At 36.2% G+C, this 25,978-nt stretch overlaps 2 long non-coding RNA genes across 2 annotated transcripts; one reads left to right on the top strand and one right to left on the bottom strand.

The window, feature by feature from the left end:
• The first annotated feature begins 13,076 nt into the window (after positions 1-13,076).
• Positions 13,077-16,479, top strand: LOC145531345 (uncharacterized). Its single transcript, XR_014072367.1, has 3 exons — positions 13,077-14,696; positions 15,429-15,667; positions 16,353-16,479. It is a non-coding gene; the product is annotated as an uncharacterized LOC145531345 (long non-coding RNA).
• Positions 16,480-24,091: 7,612 nt separating this feature from the next.
• LOC145531346 (uncharacterized) lies at positions 24,092-25,394 on the bottom strand. Its single transcript, XR_014072368.1, has 2 exons — positions 25,298-25,394; positions 24,092-24,365 (listed from the first exon to the last, which is right to left on the bottom strand). It is a non-coding gene; the product is annotated as an uncharacterized LOC145531346 (long non-coding RNA).
• Positions 25,395-25,978: the final 584 nt, after the last annotated feature.

The following is a 25,978-nucleotide window of genomic DNA, read 5'->3' as shown; positions in this document are numbered from 1 at the left end:
GAGAAGATAAAACAAAGATGATTTCAACTTTCTGGCTTACTTAATAAATTTAAGCCTATTACTCCCCCACTTATTCCCATTGACTATTCAGCCCTCATTCAGTTTATAACATGGTCCCCTGTAAGAATTCACTCAGTGAAGTATGAAACTTGATGGATTGGAAGAACTGGGACCTAGAAGTCTTTAAAAGTTACAATTTTCCACCAAATGGTTGAAGTATCTTCTGCGATCCACTAGGTATTAACACGTTACTGGTCTTGCAGATATCTAAGTCCATGGGCTTTCAGTAAGCATGGGGTGAAATATTCCAGGGCTGTGTTCCTGGTGATAAAGAACGTAATTGTGAACACATATTGTGTATGTTGCTTGCTGTACATCATTCTAAACTCCTTACATCTATTAACATATTTCATCCTCTGTTCAGTTCAGTCTCTAAGTCGTGTCCGACTCTTTGTGACCCCATGGACTGCAGCACGGCAGGCCTCCCTGTCCATCATCAACTCTCGGAGTTTACTCAAACTCATGTCTGTTGACTCGGTGATGCCATCCAACCATATCATCCTCTGTCATCCCCTTCTCCTCCTGCTTTCAATCTTTCCCAGCATCACGGTCTTTTCCAATGAGTCAGCTCTTAGCATCAGGTGGCCAAAGTATTGGAGTTTCAGCTTCAACATCAGTCCTTCCAGTGAACATTCAGGACTGATTTCCTTTAGGATGGACTGGTTGGATCTCCTTGCAGCCCAAGGGACACTCAGGAGTCTTCTCCAACACTATGATCAAAAGCATCAATTCTTCTGCACTCAGCTTCCTTCATAGTCCAACTCTCACATCATGCATACATGACTACTGGAAAAACCATAGCCTTAACTAGACTGACCTTTGTTGGCAAAGTAATGTCTCTGCTTTTTAATATGCTATCTAGGTTGGTCATAACTTTCCTTCCAAGGAGTAAGTGTCTTTTTATTTCATGGCTGCAGTCACCATCTGCAGTGATTTTGGAGCCCCCCAAAATAAAATCTCTCACTGTTTCCACTGTTTCTCCATCTATTTCCCACGAAGTGATTGGACTGAATGCCATGATCTTTGTTTTCTGAAAAGCTTTAAGCCAACTTTTTCACTCTCCTCTTTCACTTTCATCAAGAGGCTCTTTAGTTCTTCTTCACTTTCTGCCATAAGGGTGGTGTCATCTGCATATCTGAGGTTATTGATATTTCTCCTGGCAATCTTGATTCCAGCTTGTGCTTCTTCCAGCCCAGTGTTTCTCATGATGTACTCTGCATATAAGTTAAATAAGCAGGGTGACAATATGCAGTCTTGATGTACTCCTTTCCCAATTTGGAACCAGTCTGTTGTTACATGTCCAGTTCTAACTGTTGCTTCCTGATCTGCATACAGATTTCTCGAGAGGCAAGTCAGGTGGTATGGTATTCCCATCTCTTTCAGAATTTTCCACAGTTTATTCTGATCCACACAGTCAAAGGCTTTGGCATAGTCAATAAAGCAGAAATAGATGTTTTTCTGGAACTCTCTTGCCTTTTTGATGATCCAGTGGATGTTGGCAATTTCATCTCTGGTTCCTCTGCCTTTTCTAAAACCAGCTTGAACATCTGGAATTTCATGGTTCATGTATTGCTGAAGCCTGGTTTGGAGAATTTTGGGAATTACTTTGCTAGCGTGTGAGATGAGTGCAATTGTGTGGTAGTTTGAGCATTCTTTGGCATTGCCTTTCTTAGGGATTGGAATGAAAACTGACCTTTTCCAGTCCTGTGGCCACTTTTGGCATATTGAGTGCAGCACTTTCACAGCATCATCTTTTAGGATTTGAAATAGCTCATCTGGAATTCCATCATCTCCACTAGCTTTGTTCATAGTGATCCTTCCTAAGGCCCACTTGACTTCACATTCCAGGATGTCTGGCTCTAATTGAGCGATCACACCATCGTGATTATCTGGTCATAAAGATCTTTTTTATACAGTTCTTCTGTGTATTCTTGCCACCTCTTCTTAATCCTCTGTACCAGATTAGAATTAGATCTACTAGATTAGTACTGTTAACTATTTTCACTTGACTCAAGAGATGACCAAGGGATAGTGAAATTGCAGAAACTCTCCTAAGAGCACAGGACTGCTTTTTGTTGTTACTGTTGTTGTAGTTTAGTCACTCACTGGTGTCCGATTCTTTGAGATTCCAAGGACAGTAGCCCACCAGTTCTTCTATCCATGGGATTCTGTCTCTGCTGTCCATACAACTGCTACCAAGATGTGAACCCAAATACCTAGGCTTCAGAATTCTTCCTCTTTTTACTTCACTTGTATGTTTTCTTCTTAAAGAGAATTTTAATTAGTAGGAATTATAAATTCATGGCTATAAAGATAGTAAGGAACTTCATGATTCTTGAGAGCAACAGCTTTAAACTTCTTTTTATTTCCAGTTTACTGGTGAAATTGTTGCTCAGTAGAAAAACATACTTTATAATCATATGTCTTGAAGCTCAATACATCATTCACAGTGAAAGCGGTGAGAAAAGGTAGCTTGTATTCAAAGAAATACACTTGCACAAATTGGAAAAGTCAATAATTGCTAGGTGTTACTAAACTATCCAAATGTAAGTGAAGTTCACACCATGGAAAGTCATTTCCCAGTAGGTGACAAAGTGGTTCTGCTATGCTTATATTTGTATAGAATCAAAATCCAGTAGCAATTGACAACCCTAGGGAGACTTGACTTTTTTTTTGCTTTTGTAACAGAGATATCACAAATTGTATGTACTTCATCTAAATTGAGGTGAATTACTGCAGACTTGATGCAGTAATCTTACAATGTTTGCAGATTGATTTCAATTATGTCTGTGCCCCATGGTGAGAAGATGCCTTAGGAAATATAGAGCAGCACCTTGTTGGAAAAGGCTGCATTGGTCTGATGGGTCTTTAGAAACTTGATTGTTTTAACCTCATGTTTTTGAGCCCTCAAAATATGTTCTGGGTCTTCTTTCTGAATTTCCAATCTTCAGAAATCATTTATCATTCAGTTTTCAGAAATACATCCACAGGAAGAAAGCATGAATATATCACTAGGAACTGTTTTCAGATCAGTGCTGACAAATGTTTCTCCCTGACTTCTCAGTAAAAATGATGCAGACTTCTTAAGTGATCTCGTCCCATTTTTTGAAAAGAGATAAGGTTTAATCCACTTCTGAGAGGAATGGAAATATTGGTGTGATGTGAAAGATAGCAACTGTGCAGAGAAGTGAGATAGCCACTGAAGAAAAGCTGCCTACAAGGACATTTGTGCTTGCCATGAACCTGGCACTCTTGAAGTCAGTTTCTTAATTGATTTAGCAGCATGTGGCAATTCCATCTCTAAGAAGGCTGATTCTGAATTTTTATCTGACAAAATAAACCCAGGGGTTTGCTTCACTGTTCTTGAAGAAAAATGTGGTTTGAAGAATCACTGCACTTGGGTAGATTTGAGAAATTCCAGTTTGGAGCTATCAAAGTGACAGTCAATTTCACTTAGCGTGTCTTGTTGAAGGCACTGGCTTAGTAAACAGAATCTCAATGTTATTTTGTTTATAATGTCTCAAAAGTTATTTGAGATCTGTGAAATCACACTTTTATGGAGACTTCCTTAACAAATATTAAGTGTTTTTAATAGGAAATTTTGCCATTTTTGAGATCACTATAGAATATGAGAGCTACAGGCTTCAAAATGTAATCACTTTCCTGCTTTCTATAATAGATACACATTTGTTTTGTTTTTTTACTTCAACAGTGGTAATTGAATAAAAAGCATTAAAAATATTTTATGGTTCCTTTTCATAGAATACAACTCTGCTCTTAAACTACAATAAACAAATTTGACTTACATTTTGCCAGACCAAAAACGTTCTTTAAAAACTCTACTTTTCTCCGGCTCTCAATTCAGATCCACATATTTTGGTTCTTAAGAACCTTGCTTATCAGAAAGTGGTGTCACTTCAGAACCAGACAGAGATAATAGAAAAATCAATGTTAGAAGCTGTTTTTACAGTCACTGTAGGAAAATCTGGACTCCAATTATGACATTTTAGGTAAAATAATATTTCATCAAAATGAAAACTAAAAGAACCATTCAGACATTTTTCTTGTAAGATGGTCTCACTTTCTTACAAAATAAAATAGTGTAGTGTATGTTTAATTAAAATAAAGTTACTTTATTCAATCGAGACATTTACTAAGCACTTCCTATTTATTATGAAAGCCTGTATCCTGGAATAAATATAATGATAATAAGATAAAAGCCTTTCTACAATGATGAAGTAAAGAAGATTTTTAAAATATACAAAATAATAGTTATAATACAAAGCAAAATATTGTAAGTGCCACTACAGAAGTACTAAAAGTTCCATGAAATGTCTCAGGAAGGAAAAACCACTCTTGAAGCCTTTCAAAAGGTCAGAAATTACATTGAATCTGCCCTTGAAGTTTCACAGAAAGGCATCTGAGGCCAAGTTAAATTAAAATAGAAGCTTACATACCAGAAAAGGAAAGATACAGAATCGATTTAGACATTGCTTGCTTATCACATCAGGTATGTGTTCATCACATAAGAATGTGAATTTCAGACTGTCAGAGACAGTATGAGGAAGTTGGATTTGTTAAGAAATGAAAAACCACTGTGTATACATATGATATGTATATATTATATGGTGAAGAGATTTGATAAAGGTTATGATATTAGAGATTAAATATCTGTAGAAACTTGATGAGATGAAATAGATGAGTACATATTGAGGAAACTGTTATATAATAATGGTGATAATACCAATGACCTAAATAAAAAATAACAGTGGAACTAAAAAAGCAAAAAAGATAGGAAATGCATAATGGACATAAAATGACATAAGGATAAAGTGTATGTTTGAGGAAGAAGAAATTATCAACTATTACTCAAAGATCAGTTATTTTTCATTTCTGCATTTGATCATCTATCACGTTTTTTAAAACATTAAACTTTTAAGTATATGACTGTGGTGTAAACAGAAACCCATATGCATAAGGTTAAGACTAATGCTAGTTACAGGATAGTCTTATCTGATATCTTTCTTCCCTAATATTGGTGTTAACGAGGGTTTTGGATAAATTATTATGATCAGGTGGTACATATATATATATTTATTTTTGTGCTCACTCAGTTATGTCTGACTCTGCGACCTAATAGACTGTAGCCTACCAGGTTCCTCTGTCCATTGAATTTTCCAGGCAAGAATACTGGAGTGGGTTATCATTTCTTACTCCAGGGATCAAACCGGCGTCTCTTGTATCCTTGCATTGGCAGGAGGATTCTTCAGCACTAAGCTACCTAGGAAGCCCACTGTTTATCATTGCTAGAGCAAATTAAAAATGATCCTCCTCTGTAAATTAGTCACACTCACTGTTTGCAGCTAAAAATCATCAGTAATGAAACTATATGGAAATGGTTAACTTTACCCAAGTCAGCAATGTATTTGAATCAGGAAATTGACATCGCTTGATTAATAGGTTCAAGGACTGCTATACTAGCAAAATTAATACATATATTCAAGCAGTAGATGTTAAGGGTGTAAAAAAAAAATCATTGACCCAACTGTCTCCCTCTGTAAATGAGATATCTGTTAATATATATCTTTTAATTAACATTGTTTGGTGGTTTTATTCAACGAAATCAATGACCTAAGTTCTGACCTTCCAATTCAGGCACACTGGGAGAATGAAAGTCAAAGACATACAACAGTTTCCAGACATATTAAATTCAGTTTCACCTTGAATTAACAGAGGATGGAGGATATTAACCAGTATGTGACCCTGAGTTAATGATTTGATCACCTATCTTGTGCTTTATGAAAATATATTAGGGGACAACTGGAATGCCTTATCAACTTCTTAGCAAATAAAGAGAAGATTCTTGGGAAAGAGTAACTCAACTAGTGTTGAAAAGCAATTTGAGGTTAATTGCCCTCTCTTGAGGCAGAATTACTAGTTCTCCAGTCTCCAGGGCAGAAGTTGAACCTTAATAGAGAAGGACTATTACTCCAGGAGGAAGTATAATGACTCTACTTGGTGAGTCTGTGATTGCAGGAGCAATGATCTGTTAAATGACACATAATACTCCAGAGAGGAACTCCCTGATCCAGAACTCAGTAATGAAAGTTAGATCAGGGACAGAACCATCTACATGCCGTCCCCTGCTAACATTTCTAATGTTTAGGGAAACTATGGAAAAAGGCAGTCTTCACTCTGAAGATCTTCACCTAATTAATGAACCACACTCACCACAAAGTAAATCCAATGGGCTTAGTGGAGAAATACATTGGAGAGGAGTCTCAGGAATCATCTATGTGACTCATCCTCTAGCGGGAGCAGAAGACAATGACATTTGGGATATATGTGAGACATTGCATAATTACATGCTATATCATGTTTATGAAATTTTATTTTAATACATTGCTCCTAATATGTATATGTTAAAATATAATTTGGACTTCCCAGATAGTGCTAGTGGTAAAGAACCTGCCTGCCAATGCAGGAGACTTAATAATTTAAATTTATTTCTATTATCAAGGAATGATTTTTTCAGATTCTCTGGGCTAAAAATGTATCAATCAGTTCAGTTCAGTCACTCAGTCATGTCCAACTCTTTGTGACCCCATGGACTGCAGAACAACAGGCTTCCCTGTCCATCACCGACTCCTGAAGCTGACTCAGACTCATGTCCATCAGGTCATATCCATCCATCCATGGATGGATGATGCCATCCAACCAAGTATGATACCATAATAATGTTTCTTAAGCACAATGTAAACTGTGTTGTCAAATGAATAGATGAATGGTTGAATTCTCTATGACATGACACCATTTACCATTCACAAACATATCAATCATGGTGTAAAATGCTGAGTGATGACATCACTTATATCTTTGATGACACTATCAACTCTTGATCATCTTATACTAAATAAACAGAACTCATCATTAGATGATAAAATGAAAGGACTGCATTAGACAATAGTTTTTCTCAGAGAAAGTTATTTAATAAAAAAATCTATTTTTCCTATTATGATCTTTACTAGCCTTGATAACTATTTGTATTTATAAGAAATATTGAGTGTTTTAGTCTTTTAACACAATTTAAATTTTACACTATATAACTTTAAAATAAATATTTCATCTACTTTATATGATAAATTTGATTTTATAATAAAATTTGATATTTATTAACTCATTTATTGCTTAAACATTTCTTTGTGTTTTTCTGGTAGCTGTATTTTTTTCTATTGAAACTTACTTTCCTGAAAGTATTTTGAATATTTTCCTGATATTTTCAACTTCTTAGCTAACAATATTTATTTTTGATATTCATTATTTCATTGTTTTATTTTTGATTTTGTGATTTCATCCTTTTAGTAATGCTATTATCTGTATACTTTGCTTTTACTCTAAAGAAGCAACAATTATTAGAAATTTGCTTCCCTAGGCTATTTTGATAGTTGCATCATTTCTCAAATTTATTTTGAGTAATAAACTTTCAAAAGTATATTAAAAACTGGTATTTGGGGAAAAGATGTGATCTAAATAGGCAATTTTTCCCTTAAAGACAGTTAAAAGATTCCTTTACTATAGTTTCCAGGAAAGTTTCATTTGCTGACTTGTACTATGAAAAGAAGGACTTCCCTGGTGGCTAAGACAGTAAAGAAACCTCGTGAAGTGGAGGAGACCTGGGTTTGATTCCTGGGTTGCGAATGTCCCCTGGAAAAGGAATGGCTACCCACTCCAGTATTCTTGCCTGGGAAATCCCAAGGACAGAGGAGCCTGGCAGGCTATTTTCCATGGTGTCAGCAAAAAGTTGGAGACCAAGCAACCAGTACTTTCACTTTTCTGTTCACTTCACTATGAAAAGAAGATAAATTATACAGTTTTACAAAATATTTGACTAAACTATTCTGTTTTTATAGTCTCTTGTAGAAGCAGTCAGGCTTTCCTAGTAGCTCAGCTGGTAAAGAATCTGGCTGTAATGCAGGAGACCTGGGGTTCGATTCCTGGGTGGGGAAGACTCCCTGGAGAAGAATAGGCTACTCACTCCAATATCCTTGGGCTTCCCTGCTGGGTCAGATGGTAAAGAATCTGCCTGCGATTTGGGAGACCTGGCTTCAATCCCTGGGTTGGGAAGATACCCTGGAGGACGAAATGACAACCCACTCCAGTATTCTTGCCTGGAAAATTCGCATGGACAGAGGAGCCTGACAGGTTACAGTCCCAGGGGTTTCAGGAGTCGAACACGACTGAACGACTAAACACAGCACAGAAGTAGTCACTAAACATACTTAGTAAAATTATGCATGACTGGAATAGTACCATTCTTTAAAAGGTATAGGTAAATTAAGTGTTGACTCTTTGTGATCCATTATAGCCCACAAGGCTGTCCATGGAATTCACCAGGCAAGAATACTGGAGTGGGTAACCACTCCTTTCTCCAGGGAATTTCCCCATCCAGGGATTGAACTCAGGTCTCCTGCATTGCAGGCAGGCTCTTTACTCTCTGAACTACCAAGGGAAGTCTATTCTTTAAAGGTATAAGTAAATTGGGTTCCATAGTTATTATAATTGACTATTCTTTACAGTTTGTCCTTATAATCTCACTTTTATCATTTTCTCTACATGATTGCTCAAGACTTCATTATTTGACTCTTTCTTGGCAATTGGGTGTTGAGAGATGAAAAAAGTTTTTACCTCAATGAAATTGGTAGGAATTATGACTATATTATAATTTTGAGACTTTCTTGAGTAACATTTCTAGTAATTATTTGAGTAAACATTTTTGAGCACTCATGTGAACCATACACTGTAGTAGGAGCTGGTGAAGAAACTAAATGCAAAAGTTGACATGACTTTTAAACTCATGGGGAGATAGATAATACTCAGTGAATCATTTGAGTAAACTAAAAATATTCCAATCTGAGAAGTGCTATTAAAAAGTTATATAAACAGGGGAGAAGGGAAATTGCATTGTTCTCTGTGAGCTTGTACTCGAAAATCTTAAGTTATTATTATTTAGAAGGCAAAGTGATGAATAGTTTTATAAAGGTTCAGGGGTATATGGGAAATGTAGCTAGGGATAATTTCTAGACAGTGAAAGTTCAAGCTGTGCAGAAGCGGAAAACATAACATAAGTAAGGAACACAATTTAAAGTTAGGCTGGTAAAGAGAGCTGCGGAGGGTAAAGTAAAGCTTGCTCAGAAAATCAGGTTGTTAAAATAATTCCTGGTTAATTGGGGGAAAATGTAGGTATGCTAGGGACTTTTATATTTATGCTAATATAAGCAAATGAAATGTCTCAGTGGAAGATGAGAGAGAAAGGCTGAATGAAGCCAAGTTTGTGAGTCCTGTGATGATGTGAATGGCATTAGCCTAGTTAGTCAACAAAGGAAAAGAGACAAGTTTAAGTATGAAACAGGGAGGTAATGGACAACGCGATTTATGAAAGTTGCTGTATACTTCTAAATATTTATCAGCATAGAACAAGGTTGATTTTGTCATTGATCTCTATTTCAAAGTCAAGTTTTTTTGAGAAAACTGTTGGCCAACAAATTTTATAATAATATTAGATAAATTATTGCAGAGGAAATCACAGAAGAGTGAATGAAATGTTTATATATGGCGTATTGCTTACTGGTTTACAGCCTAGACTCTGAACTGTTTGGTACATTATACATTCAGTTCCCCTTTGGTAAATATTCCTACCAATACTTTATGTTGACATATTTTTGTTGTTTTTTTTTAGAAAGACTGTTGGTATGCTGTTACTAGAAAACTGTTGATTATGATTAATGAACATTCATAGCATTTCTGTATGAAGACAGTTCTATAGTAAAGACAGTCATAACTTTTTTTCTATTCATTGGCATACAAGATTTTCTTACAGTCCAGTTTTATGCTTTAAGCTGATATGCTTGAAAATTATCTGTACATAAAATTTCATTAATAAAAGTGAATACCTATGGGCAAGATTTAGGGTGTCAGTGATATTATTTTTAAAGAATTGTCATGAATCAGGATTTCTTATGGGCCACATTCCTTAAGGTTATATATGAAACTGGAAAAGATTTAAAAAAGAAAATGCTGCTTTACTCAACATATAATATATAACCCCCAGTGCATTGGAAGGAAACCACAGATATTTTCTTTGAATCCTCATCAATCTCATCACCTTGATTGATGCTTAAAATGAAAAGGAGTGGGAGGAAGTAGGTTGCTAGAAATCTGAAAGATCAATAAATCAAAATAAACTGCTTTAATATTCACTTAATGAAATACCATTAGCATTCATATCATTACCCAATAAAGCCGTCACTTAAATATTATATCTTTAGAATAATAATTAAAATCTTATATAGTAAGAAATTCAATATGCATGATTCTAATGTCTGTGTAATGTAATGTAGTTGATCATGTAACATTATTGCAGATTATTATTGCAATTTAAGTAATTAGATTATTAGAACACAATGATTTAATATGTACTTAAACATACATACATATACATACTTAAAATATTTCTCTGTTTGAAAAGCTATTTTTCATACCTGTACTCTATAGATGAAGTTTGAATTCATTAAAAAATTACATAATTTAAGACACCAATATGAGATAACATATTTATTTTAACTGCATAGTTTGAGACTTCTCATCAATTTCTTAAATAAATACTGTGTGAAAAAAATTTTTAAAACACATTAAATTCCATGTGAAAATCAAGGTCTACCAAAACAGGGAGGTAGTGAGTTTTCTCTTTGAAAGCAAACTTCTGATATTATAAAAATCACCAATATATAAAGCAACATCAGATTCCTACAATTACCTATTATTTAATAATTGAGAAAACAGTGCACATAATTACATACATTTGTCTGTAATTCAAAATAAACTTTAGCTTCTCTGGCAAAACTTTTCAGCTTTACTCTGAGAAAATTAAATAATTTAGAGTCCTTAGTGAGTATAAATGGACACACATTTTACAAATTGCTTATGATTCTTGAATGTCATTTTACAGAAACTTAATTTAGGCAAAAGAAAAAACAATATTTTCTCAGAAAACCCAATGAAAGTGTAAATAACCAAAATGTACAGCATGAAGATGAAACAGGCTTATGAACAACTGGACCAGGGTCTGCAATACAACCAGGAATCTCTATTATTTTTCTTTCAGTAAACTGTCTTCATCTTCTTTCACTGTTTGACTTTCTACAAACAGTAGGAAATGTAACCACTTGAACCTCTACTGTTTTTAAGACTTATAACTTTCATTAACATCAAGAAATTGTCTTTCTTCTAGAGTAATAGCTTGAAAAAGTTTAGGCAAAAACTCAAAAGATATATGGCCAATTGTCTGCCTCTGGACAAATCAAAAGCAGTGTATTCTAACCAGCCTAGTTGGATTCTGAGTTAAGGGGCTCCGTTCCTCATGTTTTAAGGATCTTTACCCAGACACAGGAGCACTTGAGGGTACACTTATTTGAATTAGAGCTTATTACAGACAAGAGGAAAATAATGTGTATCTTAAACCACCACAATAGATCTGCTATATCTTTCTGATGTTTCACAGACTTGGGACAAAATTACATTGGCACTAGTAGTCACAAACCAATATTTCTCTTGTTTCATTATTATCTGTATTTTTTAAAAGTACCTATCATCTTAAAATATAACCTAATATTTCTTTGAAATACCAAAATCTAACTCAAGTGCATCCCATGAGCCAGTTTTTCTTAGTCAATACTCAAATAAAATCCACAGTGTCTTCTTTTGCTACTAAATTCCCTCTGATGAAATCACATTTTTATGACAATATCCAAAGAAGTAGTTATGCCATTGTTGCCTATCAAAGGTCTCCCTGCGCACTGAAGTAACCGTTGCCGCTGAAGTCCTTTTCCAGTATTGCTGAGGCTTTCCATACTGTATGCAACAAGTGCAGTGTGACTCCAAGATGTCACGTCTTCCTTCTTAAGCCAAGCTGCTGCACCAAAAGTGGTGAAAACAGTTATTTTCAATCTCTAATGTGACAGAGACAAGAATTAGTAGAGCATAATCAGTTTTATGTTTGGTCTTAGGCAGAGAAAGAGACATAGTAAAGTAAGACAAGTATTGGGGAGGTAAGTGCAGACCAGCAGAGTGACTGAACTGAACTGAAATTTTAAGTTAACATATTTTCTGAAATACAAGTCTAAGAAATCCATAAGTTCAAGAAAACCATGATCAAAAAGTAAATATTTCTTTTAGACACCATCAAACCAGTTTTAACATTGATATGGAAAGGCAAAGTTGACTACATGGTGTTGAAGTTTACTACAAAGATAGTTGTTTAGTCACTAATTCACGGCCAACTCTTGCTATCCTATGGAATGTGGCCTACCAGGCTCCTCTGTCCGTGGGATTTCCCAAGCAAGAATACTGGTGTACTAGCCATTTATTTCTCCAGGGGATCTTCCTGACCCAGGAATCAAACCTGCATCTCCTGTATTGTCAAGTGGATTCTTTACCACTGAGCCACCACAGAAACCCACAAGAAAACATGATATCGGCCTAAATACAGACAAATAGATCAATGGCACAGAGTAGAGATCCAGAATCAATACATACACAGCCAAGATCTTTGAAAAAGGTGTTAGCAGAAATGTAAAGTGGTCCAACCACTTTGGAAAATAGGGAAATTTTCGTTGTTGTTGTTTCTAAGAAATGAAATATAAAACCACTATAGGACCTCTTAATTCCACACACTAAGTATTTACTCAAAACATATAAAAGCATATATCCTTAGGAGAACTTGTAAATGATTGCCTTTGAAAGCTTCATTGATAAGAGTTAAAAACTAGAAGCAACCAAATGTACAACAAGAGATGAATAAACGAAAGTGGTCTATCTCTGTATAAGAGACCTGCTCAGCAAGAAAAAGGAAGAAAACCTAGAACAATGATGTTGATTGAAATAAGTCAGATTTTTTTTTTAATTACAAACTGTATAATTCTATTCACTCAACATTCTAGAAAATGCAAATGAATGCTTGTGACAGAGAACAGACCTATGTTGCCAGAGAGGTAGGTTGAGGAGGGGAAGGGTGGGGAGAGGTGAGGTCAGGAGCTTAATACAAAACGAAAGGGCAGAAGGACACTTTGGGGAGTAAAAGATAGGCTCATTACCTTCACTGTGGTGATGACTTCACAAGTATTACCTATGCTAAAACCTAACTATTACACACTTTAAATATATGCAGTTTATATTCCAAGCATCAGCAAGGCTTTGGAGAAAGCAGAGCTCTCTTCTATTGCTGGCAGGAGTGTAAAATGATTTGAAAATAAGAGACCATTGTTCTCTATGGTGTGTGATGGTGATGCAACTAGAAAAAAAAAATTAAAAACAAGCTACATTTCTTTTCTTTTCTTTTCTTTTTATGGTATCTTACATGTAAGGAAGAAAGAAGACAAGAATGTTACCAGCACTGAAACTGGCAGCAGAGAGGGTCTAGCCCTGTATGGTCTTAAACAGTAGCCCACACATGGCTATTGAGCACCTGGAATGTGGCTAGTCCAAATTGAGATGTGCCATAAGTGTGAAATACAGGCTGGATATCAAAGGCTTAATAAGGAAAAAAGAATGCAAAATACTTCATTCATTATATTTACATTGATGACATGTTAAAATAATATTTTTGATCATTTGAAATTTAAAAAAAAAGGACAAAGTATCTTTTCTAGCATGCTGTTATTGAAAAATACAACTGAATTTCCATAAAGGGAAAGACTAAGAAGATTTCAGCATTCTTGCAGCAGTAATCTTATAAAAGATTTTTAAAGGGAAAGAGAGACAGAAATAAAGAATGAGAAAGGCAGGGAGGGAATGGAAGGGAAGGATATTAAGGCAGGAAGTGACAGGTGTGGGGAGCAAAGAAAAGTCATAAGAAAACAAGAATAGTATCAAGGGATTAAAAGAAATGGGTTACTCGTCATTATATCAACACCCACTCAACACTGATCTCTCCCTCTGGAAACATCCTTATGGCATATTTAACTTGCTCAGAGTTTTACCATTCCCCAGGCTTGATTCTGCTTTTTTCCTGCATACCTTATTTAACTGAATTTTAACCTTTGTTTAAAAGTAGTTTTCAGACTTGTAGGGAAGAAACGCCTTGCAGTATTCCCTGGGATGATACTGCAAGAAGGTCAATTTACACATGCATCCTAGAGACAGGTGTGGTTTGAAACATCCCAGGGAAATTCAGAATCACAGGGAAATCAGCAAGAGTGGCCTCCCAGGCCAACAAGAGAAAGACGCAGTCATGAATAAAGGGAAGTTTGAAGCGTTTTTTCTCCTTTCATCTCCTCCCCTCCAGTTTCTGAAAACGGAAACATCTCTATCTGGTCGTTTATGCTGCCCGTGGAGCTCTAATGACTACTCTGCTAAGAAACCTAGTGAGCTGGAGGTAGAAAATAATGACTATCGGGCAGAAGATGTCATCCCAAAGGTCAGAGATCGAAACTTGCAAGGCTTCAGCATCTGAATGAAATGCCATCCCTGTGCAGCTACTGTGGTGGATTCAGTCTGGCACCAAAGTAATTTGTCTCTAGGCAGCCTCTGGTGAAGTAGAGAAACTCACATCACAGCACTTGTAACTGAGATGGGTTCGCAGGGTGAGTGATCAAATTGCAGTTATAAACTACCCATGAGTTCACAGATCTTGAAATCAAAAGTCTAGATTACGAATATCAGGTCCATTCTATTTGTTTGGGTTTTACAAACTCAAAAGCAAACTGTGTATTGTTTTAATGTATTATTTTCCAGGTTCATATATAGCTTTATCAAAATAGCAAGTTTATAACACTTAGAAGTCTTCAAACAAATCTAAGTGAAGAAAGGCATAAAAGAGGAATCAAAATGGGTGGGTTTTGTACTCAAAATGCCTTATGGATTTTGGTGTTCTTTTTCATTAATTTCAATTTATTGAAGATTATTATAAAATAGGTCTCTTAATTCAGTTAGGTCTCTTAGCAGTTCTCTTAACCCAAGTTATTTTAGATGGAAATTTACAAAATTTTTGTTATGCTAGATTGACTGCTAGTTTATGGCATCTTATCCCTGGTGCTCAGATGGTAAAGAATCCATCTGCAATGCAGGAGACCTGGGTTTGATCCCTGGGTCGGAAAGATCCCCTGGAGAAGGGAAAGGCTACCCACTCCAGTATTCTGGCCTGGAGAATTCCATGGACAGAGAAGCTGGCAGGCTATAGTCCATCGTGTCGCAAAGAGTCGGACACGACTGAATGACTAACACTTTAATACCACATTTCAGTTCCCCTTTAAGATGTCAGGACATTAATATCTCAGGGGCAAAAAGACTTGTCAACATACTGTTTGTCTCCTTAGGTCACAGAAGCAATCATTTTTCTGTCTACTCTTTGGCCTCTAGAAGCTGATGGAGGCAGTATGCATAGACAAAGATTTTTTTCGTTTGAATCTGTTACAAATGTGGCAGTGAGTGGATAAGCCTAATGAACAGTAACAGGAAAAAAGCATTGGCTAAATATGCGGCTATTTGAGAAGGAGAGACACCTTTCAACATCTTTTCTAAGGAATGTTAGGAAAGACAGGGAGAGAAATAATCTGTGAGTATGTAAGGACTTGATAATTTTTTTTGTCAAAATGGATGTATAGGTCTTGATTTGAGTGATTAAAAACATTACATGTTCCTTGTAAAATTTGAAGTGAAATTATTTTAAAATGTATCAAAGTTTAATAAAAGTGTATTGTAGTAAATATTTATCAAGTGTGTACAGTGCCCTATATATTACTAAGTGCTATATATGCATTAACAGTTAATTTTACCAGTAATTGTTGGATTCACTGATAGATGAGGAAATTGAGATTTATAAAACCTAAGACTAAATAACCTGCCAAAGACTCCTCTGCTGTGATTGATGAGCCAAGCTGTTTAACTCTATGACTCTATCCCTAAACACAACCCATTGCCCGTTTCCCTTAGCAGTTATTATAAGTCAATCACAATAACTTCCCCAGAGACAACTGCAACTATTGTAAAGGCTGTTATATAGAATATCATTCTGTATTTTTACATTTATGCATTGTTATAAATGGACATATTGATGTAGACAAATAGGCATCTCTTTTTAAATTCTAAATGAAATATATTTTATTTAATTTGATAAATTGGGTAATTGCTTTACAATGTTATGTTAGTTTCTGCTGTACAACATGAATCGGCTATATGTATACATATATCCCCTCCCTCTCAAGCCTCCCTCTCACCCTACTCTCATCCCACCCTTCCAGGTCCTTATAGAGTCCAGAGCTGAGATCCCTGTGTTAAACAGCAGTTTCCCACTAGCAAGCTATTTCATACAAGGTAGTGTATATATGTTAATGCTATTCTCATTAAATAAAATATCAGAGACAGTGATTTATTTCCATTTCTATATGTGTAGTCAACATCCATCATTTTATTGACTGCTTAATCTTAAACTACCCTGAGGCAAGAATACTGGAGTAGGTAGCCTATCCCTTCTTCAACAGATCTTCCTAACCCAGGAATCAACCGGCATCTCTTGCATTGCAGGTGGATTCTTTACCAACTGAGCTATGAGGGAAGCCCTCGAATTAATCTGTAAGAATGGAATAGTAGTTAGGGAGAGGAACCACACGGAGTAAAACACTTTTAAAAATGTCCTAAGGTATTGTCTCTACACAAAGATGTATCCCTGAGCATTGAGGTTATAGCAGTTAGTGAAATACTGTACGCACATTCACTGCTCCTATGGAGATAGATGGTCTATTGGGGAAGACTTAGAAGAATTTCTAAAAAAAAAAAAAAAAAAAATTCAATGCAGACATATTTAATTAAAGTCATCTTAAGTACCAAAAAAGAGAGGTGAGGAGTACTATGAGATAGTAGGGCCATCTCAGAGACTTCCATGGAGAAATGTCACCCAAACTGAAAACCAAAGAAAAACGATTACAAAAGCCCTAAGAAGAGAGAGAAACAGGTAGAAATAAAGAATATCACTGGTCCATAGGGAGCATAGTGTGCCCATGGAAAGGAATAAGGGCATTGTATGAGTCTGAAGTTGTCAGGGCAAATAATTTATGGTATGGAATCCACAATAGTTGCCTAGTTTCTGCGCAAATCAAGGGAAGTCAAATTAAGAGACTAAGTAGTGTCACGATCTGATTGCAATTGCCAATGACCTCTCTGCATGTAGGGGGCAAGAAAGGAAGGAACAAGTCTGGTTAAAGTGATTCATGCCTGTGCAGTAAAGAAATTCTGTGACTATAGTAGAGCATGGGACGGCCTGGGCTAGAGAGGAATAGAAGAATTTGAAGCACGTTTAAGAGGGTGAAATGGGGGCTTCTCTGGTGGCTCAGATGGTAAAAATTCTGCCTACAGTGCAGGAGACCTGGATTCCATCACTGGGTTGGGAAGACCCCCTGGAAAAGGGAATGGCAAACCACTCCAGAATTCTTGCCTGGAGAATTCCATGGGCAGACCATGGGGTCACAAGGAGCTGGATACAACTGAGTGACTAATACTTGGAGGGTGAAGCAAACGCACTTTGTAACTGGCAAATGGTGGGAAAGAGAGTTACTGGATCTAGGTTTAAGGTTTTAGGAAGGAGCCAATAAATTGATACTAGTATCAGATTAATAAAAGTTTATGAGGGAGGAACAGATTTAAATAAGAGGGGGAATGAGAAGTATTAAGTGAGAAAGGTGTGGAAATAGTATTGAATTTGCTTATACATATTATGTTAGATAAGATCCTGGAAATTTTAGCAGATAATGTTCCAACTTTATTACATATTGAACCATTATCCTTTAAAAGCATCGTAGCTGTGAAACCAGTCTCAGTATATGGACCACCTATTTCATCATATCCTCAATACCATTGATGTTATAATCTTTTTTTCTCAGTTCTGCTTATCTGATAGAGTAAATTTTATATCCTGTTTTAATTTTCTTGCATTTGTTTTATTGATGAGTTGAGGAGTCTCATGATTGTTGGCCATTTGTGCATATATCTTTATTTTTATGAAGTTCATGATAGTGTATTGATTTCCCTAATGTGTTAATTAACCCTTGCCTTAATCTTGGCAGGACAGTGTACTACAGCCATAGGTTCACACACTTTGGAGCTGCACTACCTTGGTTCAAATCCTAACTCCACCATTCAGTAAAATATGACCCTTGGCATGTTCTGAAAATCTTTGTGCCTCAACCTTTCAGTATTTAAAATGGAGATAATAACAGCGAAAGTCATTGTGATAATTGATCGAGTTCTTTTGCAGGCCACTTAGAACAGTGGCTGGCATAGTAAGCTATATACACTGTACTCCAGTCTCATTAGTCCATCACCTCTTCTACTTACTCTTCCAGTTCTAATTTAATGTCATATATATATTTTTTTATCATGAGTTTGCAAAGATGCCCAAACCCATACAAGATGTGAGACTAAGCTCTAGTTGTGTCACTCTCCTGGGCCTATACAGGGCCCCTTACTTTCACTATCATATCATTCATCAAGCTGTTTTGTAATCGTTTATTTAAGTCTCTGTCTCAACCTGGAGAAGGAAATGGCAACCCGCTCCAGTATTCTTGCCTGGAGAATCCCAGGGACAGAGGAGCCTGGTGGGCTGCCGTCTATGGGGTCGCACAGAGTCGGACACGACTGAAGCAATTTAGCAGCAGCAGCAGCAGCAGCTATCTCAACCACGATATTTAGGACAAGGGAACGATTATAAGAGCATACTCATCACCTAGTTAAAACCTGTGAAATGAATGAGCAGATGGTGTACTTTTAAACTTTACTGCTGTTCTTTAAGCTGTTCTCTCTTAAATGTGTTTATCTGTCAGTTTCCATACTTGGCCTTAGGAAACACACAAGACTATTTAACACCGTGTATTATCACGTAGCACAGATTCCTTTATATATTTTTTCTCTCACTCTTGGAATGCAGAACTGTTTCTTGGGTCAGAAATCTACTTGATAAACTGAATGAAGCTGTTATATTCAAAGACCTGCTTCACCACAAAGGAACATACAAATATGCATGTTTTACACGTAGTTGGGGTAATTGAAAATAACCCTCTAGGATACATTCATAAAGCAGTTCAATTCTGTAGTTGCTTCCAGTATGACATCTTTGTTCAGGCCTACCTTCACTTCTTTCTCTATTCTACCCACAGGAACAGTAAGATTTTCAGGTTTGCCAACTATCTCTTCCATTCTTTCCATTTTAACAGTCTGTGGTTCTTTAAAATGTTTTCTCTGCACTGCCACATTCATTTAATACCGATTAATTGTACTAGGTAGCTCTTTTTTTTATGCCACATGCTACTTTTTAAAGAATTTTTTAAATACTATTTAAATCAGGAAATTGCTCAAAACTGTTCCAAATATAGCTCTCTCTGTTTAAAGCAAAATAATCTGATGTGCACTCATATTTAAGACATTCCATCCATATTCACAACCTATGCCTTTCAGTCATTCATTAGACAAACATGCACAAATGTGCTATCTATGTTTTCAAATTTCCCAATATAAGCAATCCATTTAAACTCCCTGCTGAGATGAAACTCGGTTTTGTCCTGATATTACACTCACTGTGAAGCCTTCCAACGAAGACTGCAGTTCTGCTTTCACATTTTAATCTGAAGCTATAATATTTGAAGGTATAATTATTGACTCACACTGGAAGAATTGATGCTTTCAAACTTTGATGCTGGAGGAGACTCTTGAAGAGTCCCTTTGACATCAAGGAGATCAAGCCAGTCAATCCTAAAGGAGATCAGTCCTGAATATTCATTGGAAGGAGTAATGCTAATGCTGAAGCTGAAGTTCCAATTCTTTGGCCACCTGATGCAAAGAGCCAACTCACTGGAAAAGACCCTCATGCTGGGAAAGATTGAGGGCAGGAGGACAAGGGGATGAGAGAGGATGAGATGGTTGGATGGCATCTCTGACTCAATGGATGCGAGTTTGAACAAACTCTGGGAGATAGTGAAGGACAGGGAAGCCTGGCATGCTGCAGTCCGTAGGGTCACAAAGAGTCAGGCATGACCTAGTGACTGAACAACAACTGGAAGAATGAAAAGATAATCTAGGTTTCCAATCCTGTTTCCAATATATTTTTAAACACTATCCACAAGAGCTCATCTTTGACTCTAAATTCATTTACCTAAACCATAGCAACCCACTCCAAAATTCTTGCCTGGATAATGGATGGGGGAACCTGGCAGGCTACTGTCCATGGGGGTCACAAAGAGTTTTACACGACTGAGTGACTAACATGAACCATCTGTCTATCATCCTACTTGACTTCATTTGCTGACCACCATGATTCTTAAATCTTTTTTTTTTTCTTACACTGACATCAATAGAAGACTTTGATACCCAATCCTCATGAACCCAACTCCACAGAAACTCACAGTTTGCTCTGGGTCAACAGAAACTAAATGAATATCAAGGTAGAGAAATTTCTTTAAAGTTATGCATGGAATGCAAGGGTAATGCATGAAAAAGGAAATAACACCTGAGTTTTAAAAGAAGTGGAACTTACCTAGGAGAGTGAATTAGGGTAATAAAAATAATAGCATGAGCAACAGTGTGGTGTTTACAGAAACCTTCCAAATCATCAAGTGCATGACTGGGAATGATAATGGTTGAGGCCAGATAAAAGACCATAGGAATGTTACGAATCCCAACCAGAGGCTCTGGCTGTACTTTATGACACAGCAATTCTTTTGACAGTTTTAAGGACAGAATGTGTTTAGACAAACATAATATGGAATAAATTTAACTTGAGGGATAATTGAAAAACTGAAAGGAAGGATATTAAACAGCAGGAAAATTAATATGCTGGATGAAACATTGGGAGAATCTAAATTAAGGTAGCAGTGATAAGATAATCTAGAAAAATTTAGGAATTTCATTAGACTGACTTTTATGACTGGCTTGGAGTAAATGGCTCAAAATAAAAAATAATTTAGAATCACTCAAATATTTCTGCCTGGGGTGACTGAGTAGAGTACATCATTATTAACTGAGTGTAGAAATAAAAGATTCACAGGTTTTGGGGGGAATCTATGTTGAGGGATTTGCTTATGATCTGTATTCACGTCAAGAAGTAACAGTTGAAACTGGACAAGGGACAACTGACTGGTTCAAAACTGGAAAAGATGTACAAGGCTGTATACTGTCACCCTGCTTATTTAACTTATATACAGGGTATATCATGTGAAATGCTGGGATGGATGAATCACAAACTGGAATCAAAATTGCTGGCAGAAAATTCTACAACCTCAGATATGCAGATGATCCCACTCTCATGGCAGAAAGTGAAGAGGAACGAAAGAGCCTCTTGATAAAGGTAAAAGAAGAGAGTGAAAAATCTGGCTTGAAACTCAATATGAAAAAAAAAAAACACACAAAATCATGGTATCTGGTCCCATCACTTCATGGCAAAAATGGGGAAAAAGTGAAAACAGTGACAGATTTTCTTTTCTTGGGCTCCCAAATCACTGTGGACAGTGGCTGCAGCTATGAAATTAAAAGACACTTGCTCCCTGGAAGGAAAGCTATGACAAACCTAGACAGTATATTAAAAACCAGAGACATCACTTTGCCAACAAAGCTCTGTCTGTATAGTCAAAGCTATGGCTTTTCCAGTAGTCACATACAGATGTGAGAGCTGGACCGTAAAGAAGGCTGAGCACTAAAGAACTGATGCTTTCAAACTGTGGTGCTGGAAAAGACCCTGGAGAGTCCCTGGGCATGTAAGGAGATCAAACCAGTCAATCTTAAAGGAAATCAACCCTAAATATAATTAATACTATATTGGAAGGACTGATGCTGAATCTGAAGCTCCAATCATTTGGCCAGTTGATGCAAAGAACCAACTTAGTAGAAAAGACTCTGATGCTGGAAAAGATTGAAGGCAAAAGGAGAAGGGAGTGGCAGAGAATGAGACAGTTAGACAACATCATCGACTCAGTGGACATGCATTGAAGCAAACTCTGGAGTATAGTGAAGGACAGAGGAGACTGTTGTGCTGCAGTTCATGGAGTTGCAAAGAGTCATACTTAACTTAGCAACTGAACAAAGATGGCAATCCAAACAGACATATCTTGTAGCTACTGGAATATTTAAGTGTAAAGGATAAAGAGATGAATAGTGATGTAAAGAAACTGGTGTTAATTAGAGCCAAGAACAAGAAGTAACCTAGGAAGAATCTAAGAAAAAGGTAAGTATATTAGCTAGAGTTTTTGACTGCACAGACTAGAAAAATCATATTGGTTGCCTTAAGTAAAACATGGTGACAGAACTGAAATATGCAGTGGAGAAAAAGTGGCCAGTAATCATGAGTATGTTAGAACTTTCAAGAGTTTATTTTAACAAACACAGATTTTAGCGGGTAGCACCAAACTGAAAGTAGTTAGAGATGTTCCTCAGACACTTAGAGGAAAGGTTATTACAGGGCAGACACAGAAGCAAAGTGAGAAAACTATTTGATTGGCTATCACTTAAATGATTGCCTTCTTTGGGAAAGCCTAGCAGGCTTTTTGTGGTTAGTTATTCTCAAATTTCATTTTCTCAAATAGGAGACAGGAAGTTACTCTGGCTTAGGTTTTGGTTTGCTTACTTCAGCTATCAGGACATTAGAGCCACCTCAGTTGAATAGCTTCCTGTTTAATTACTTTAATTTGTACTAAGAATCCATTTGATTTGGTACTTCTCAGTCTGGTCAAAGTCTGTGACATCAGAGACATCTGTCTAGGTCATTGGTCTATTCCCTTATTCCCTTGTTATCAGTGAATAGATGATGGACTTGGCCTTGCCAACTTTTGCCTCTTTCAACAAAAGCATTTAACTTAAAAGGACCAAAGCAGTGTGAAGAGGAAAAGGGGGGGAGGGGGCAGGGAATAGAAAGAAAGGAAGGAAGGAAAGAGAGAAGAAAGAAAGGAGGGAGAGAGAAAGAAAGAAAAAAATAGTAATACAAAGAGCTATAATGGAAACAAGTAGTGAATTTTATCTTGGAAGTAATAAAATTTAAAATTTCAGAATATAAGGGAACACACATACCATACATGCACATATGGTTCAAGGACACAGATAACCAAAATAGATTTAAATTTTTCAACTGAACTATAATTTGCAATATGTAGATTCTCATTTCATATATAATATAACAAAGCCAATTTTGTTCTCTTAACAAAAGAACTCCACTTTCAAAGCTCTCATATCTTTCAAAGCATGAGACTTTAGGAAGTTTTATCTAAAATCAGCAATGAATATATTTGTCATTATTTTCCTCCTGCTATTATACCAAATTTCAACCTTGACATGCAAAACCTTCAGCTATAAGACATGGTTTTCTGGAAGTACGAAAGTACAGAAAGCTGAAATTTAGCAGCCCCACAATTTAAAAGTCTATATACAATTTCAAATAAGTTTGTGTACTATATTTAATTGTTTTAATAATTTTCTTTGGCTCACATTTCTAAGAACCATAATCTTATAAGGTCTGTGGTTTAATAAATAATAAAATCCCAAGATCTAGAGCTATATATTTTATAATGCCAGGTGTTCCAAGTCTTTAGCAGTGAGAAAAATGTGACAATATTTTGCTAGTCTGAAAATTATAATTATATTCAAACTAGAGTGCAAGATTGCTGATAGTAAGAATACTTATCTTTTTAGCTGTGAGTTAGAGTTTACATCTTAACCTCCTTTGTTTTCAAATTCTTTCCTAGTCTTGCATTTATATCACATCTAATGTTTCATTTTCTCTGCTCCTCCTCAATTATGTTTTCCCCACTTCATCTTATGAGACTAATTAGTGGAAATCTTTAACTGTGAACAAAATTATGTGTCAAAATGAATATTAAAAATGAATAATTAAACTGTCTTTTAAAAGCGGAGGATGATGGAAAAGATTAAGAAAATATTGAGGGAGATTATATGTAAAAGCAGAACATATAAATTATTGATCCTGAAAACTAATTTCACACAGAAAAAATTTTAAGTACTGGATAAAATATTTTTAAAAGTAATATTAAATGTATGACTGACTTGGTAAGAAAGTAAGGAAAATCTTCAGGCCAGAATGAGGAAAGGGAAGTATTCCAGAGAGAGAACAAGGCGGTGGAGCTGGAGGCTGCCCTGAGGTTGTGGATATGACCCAGCTGATAAGCTGCTTTGTTTCAGTGGACACGTGCAGGGAAAGGAGACAGGGCCTCCGGCTTGTGCATCAGGATCCCTGAGTACTGCAGCTTCAGGATAAAATAAACCCTCTGTACAAAGAGAGATGGGAAAGAGAGTCATCTGTTTGGGCTATTTGCTATGGATGGAAAGAATGAAAAAATAAGTAAAATTGTGATAACAGTAAATCCCTTGGATCCACACAAAACTCAATCATATCCATCCTTGTGTGGTCTGTTGACTAAAACAAATAGACTGTCGGATATTTCTTCAGCAAAGATAGGTTTATTTGGCATCATCTGTGCATATGAGGTGAGGTTTGTGCAAGTTCCCACAGAGCAAGGGAAGGAGAAAATTTTTATAGGGAAGAAAAGTTGGAAAAGGGAAATAATAGTAAACAGAGAGTCCATGGGTTTTCTTTGGCTGAGTTCTTGCCAGGAAAAAAAGAGTCCTCTTGTTGGGCTCTACTGTTGTCACAGGGCTTGAGAGCTCCCCCTTCCGGCCTTCCTACCCTATTCATTAAGATTTCTGTGCATTATTATTTTTTTTTTTTGCAGTTCCAAAAGTTAAGTAATTTTGACATAGACAGCAGTTTCAAGAGCCATTATACAAGCAACATATATTTTTAAAAATTTACTGTCAATTCAGTTGTTAATATTCTATCAGTAGCATTACCACAAAGATTATAAATAATTTCAGGCAGAGCATTCATCATAACTTGGGTATAACATGTTATCTCAGGTCTTAGACAGCATAGTGAAGCAAAGTAAATAATGGGATGAAGAATAAAAATAAAATAATTTAAAATAAAGCAAACATTTAAACTCTCAGAAGAGAGTAAAGAAGGATTTTTATGGCTTCAAATTACAGAGATTAAGTATGACATAAAAAATGTTAGCATACAAATTATCAGAAGAAAAAGGAAAACAAGAAGGTTGCAGACTATGACAAAAGAATCCAAACATAAATATGTGACAATGCAAATATATGCTGCAAATGGTAGCTGAGATGGTAAAGAATCAACCTGCAATGTGGGAGACCTGAGTTTGACCCCTGAGTTGGGAAGATCCCCTGGAGAAAGGAATGGATATTCACTCCAGTCTTCTGGTCTGGAGAATTCCATGGACAGAGTAACCTGGCAAGCTACAGTCCATGAGGTCACAATTTCAAATTATTTATGTAGATACTTGCCCCCCCAGTAGGGGGAGTATAACCCCACTCTCCTTGAGTGAAGGTTGGACTTTGTGACTTGTTTCTGAATGAGTGTGGAATGAAGCAGAAATTAACTTTTCAGTAGAGACAATTGCTAAATACTATTTTTGCAGCTGATCAACATTAATATCATCAGTGATAAATAATATTGATATCCTCTACCCACTGATATGATATCATGAAAAGGACAACACTACGTTATTATTCCCCAAAGTCCATAATCTCAGACTAATCATAAGGATAACATCAGGCAAATCCAAATTGAGAAATGCTCTACAACATACCTGCCCAGTACTTCTCAGAGCTGTCAAAATCATCATTAAAAAAAAAAAAAAAAAACACTAAAAAACTCTAACAGATCTGAGAAGACTAAACAGACATGATAGCAAAATAAAATGTGGTATTTTGGCCTGGATTCTGGAATAGAAAAAGGATATTAGTGGAAAAACTAATGAAATGCTAATAAACTTATGGGAGTTTAGCTAATAGTAAG

The sequence above is a fragment of the Giraffa tippelskirchi genome, chromosome 2 (assembly GCF_054371585.1).
Source record: "Giraffa tippelskirchi isolate mGirTip1 chromosome 2, T2T-mGirTip1v1.2.pri, whole genome shotgun sequence".
NCBI lineage: Eukaryota > Metazoa > Chordata > Mammalia > Artiodactyla > Giraffidae > Giraffa > Giraffa tippelskirchi.
This window is presented reverse-complemented; position numbering and strand designations above follow the sequence as displayed.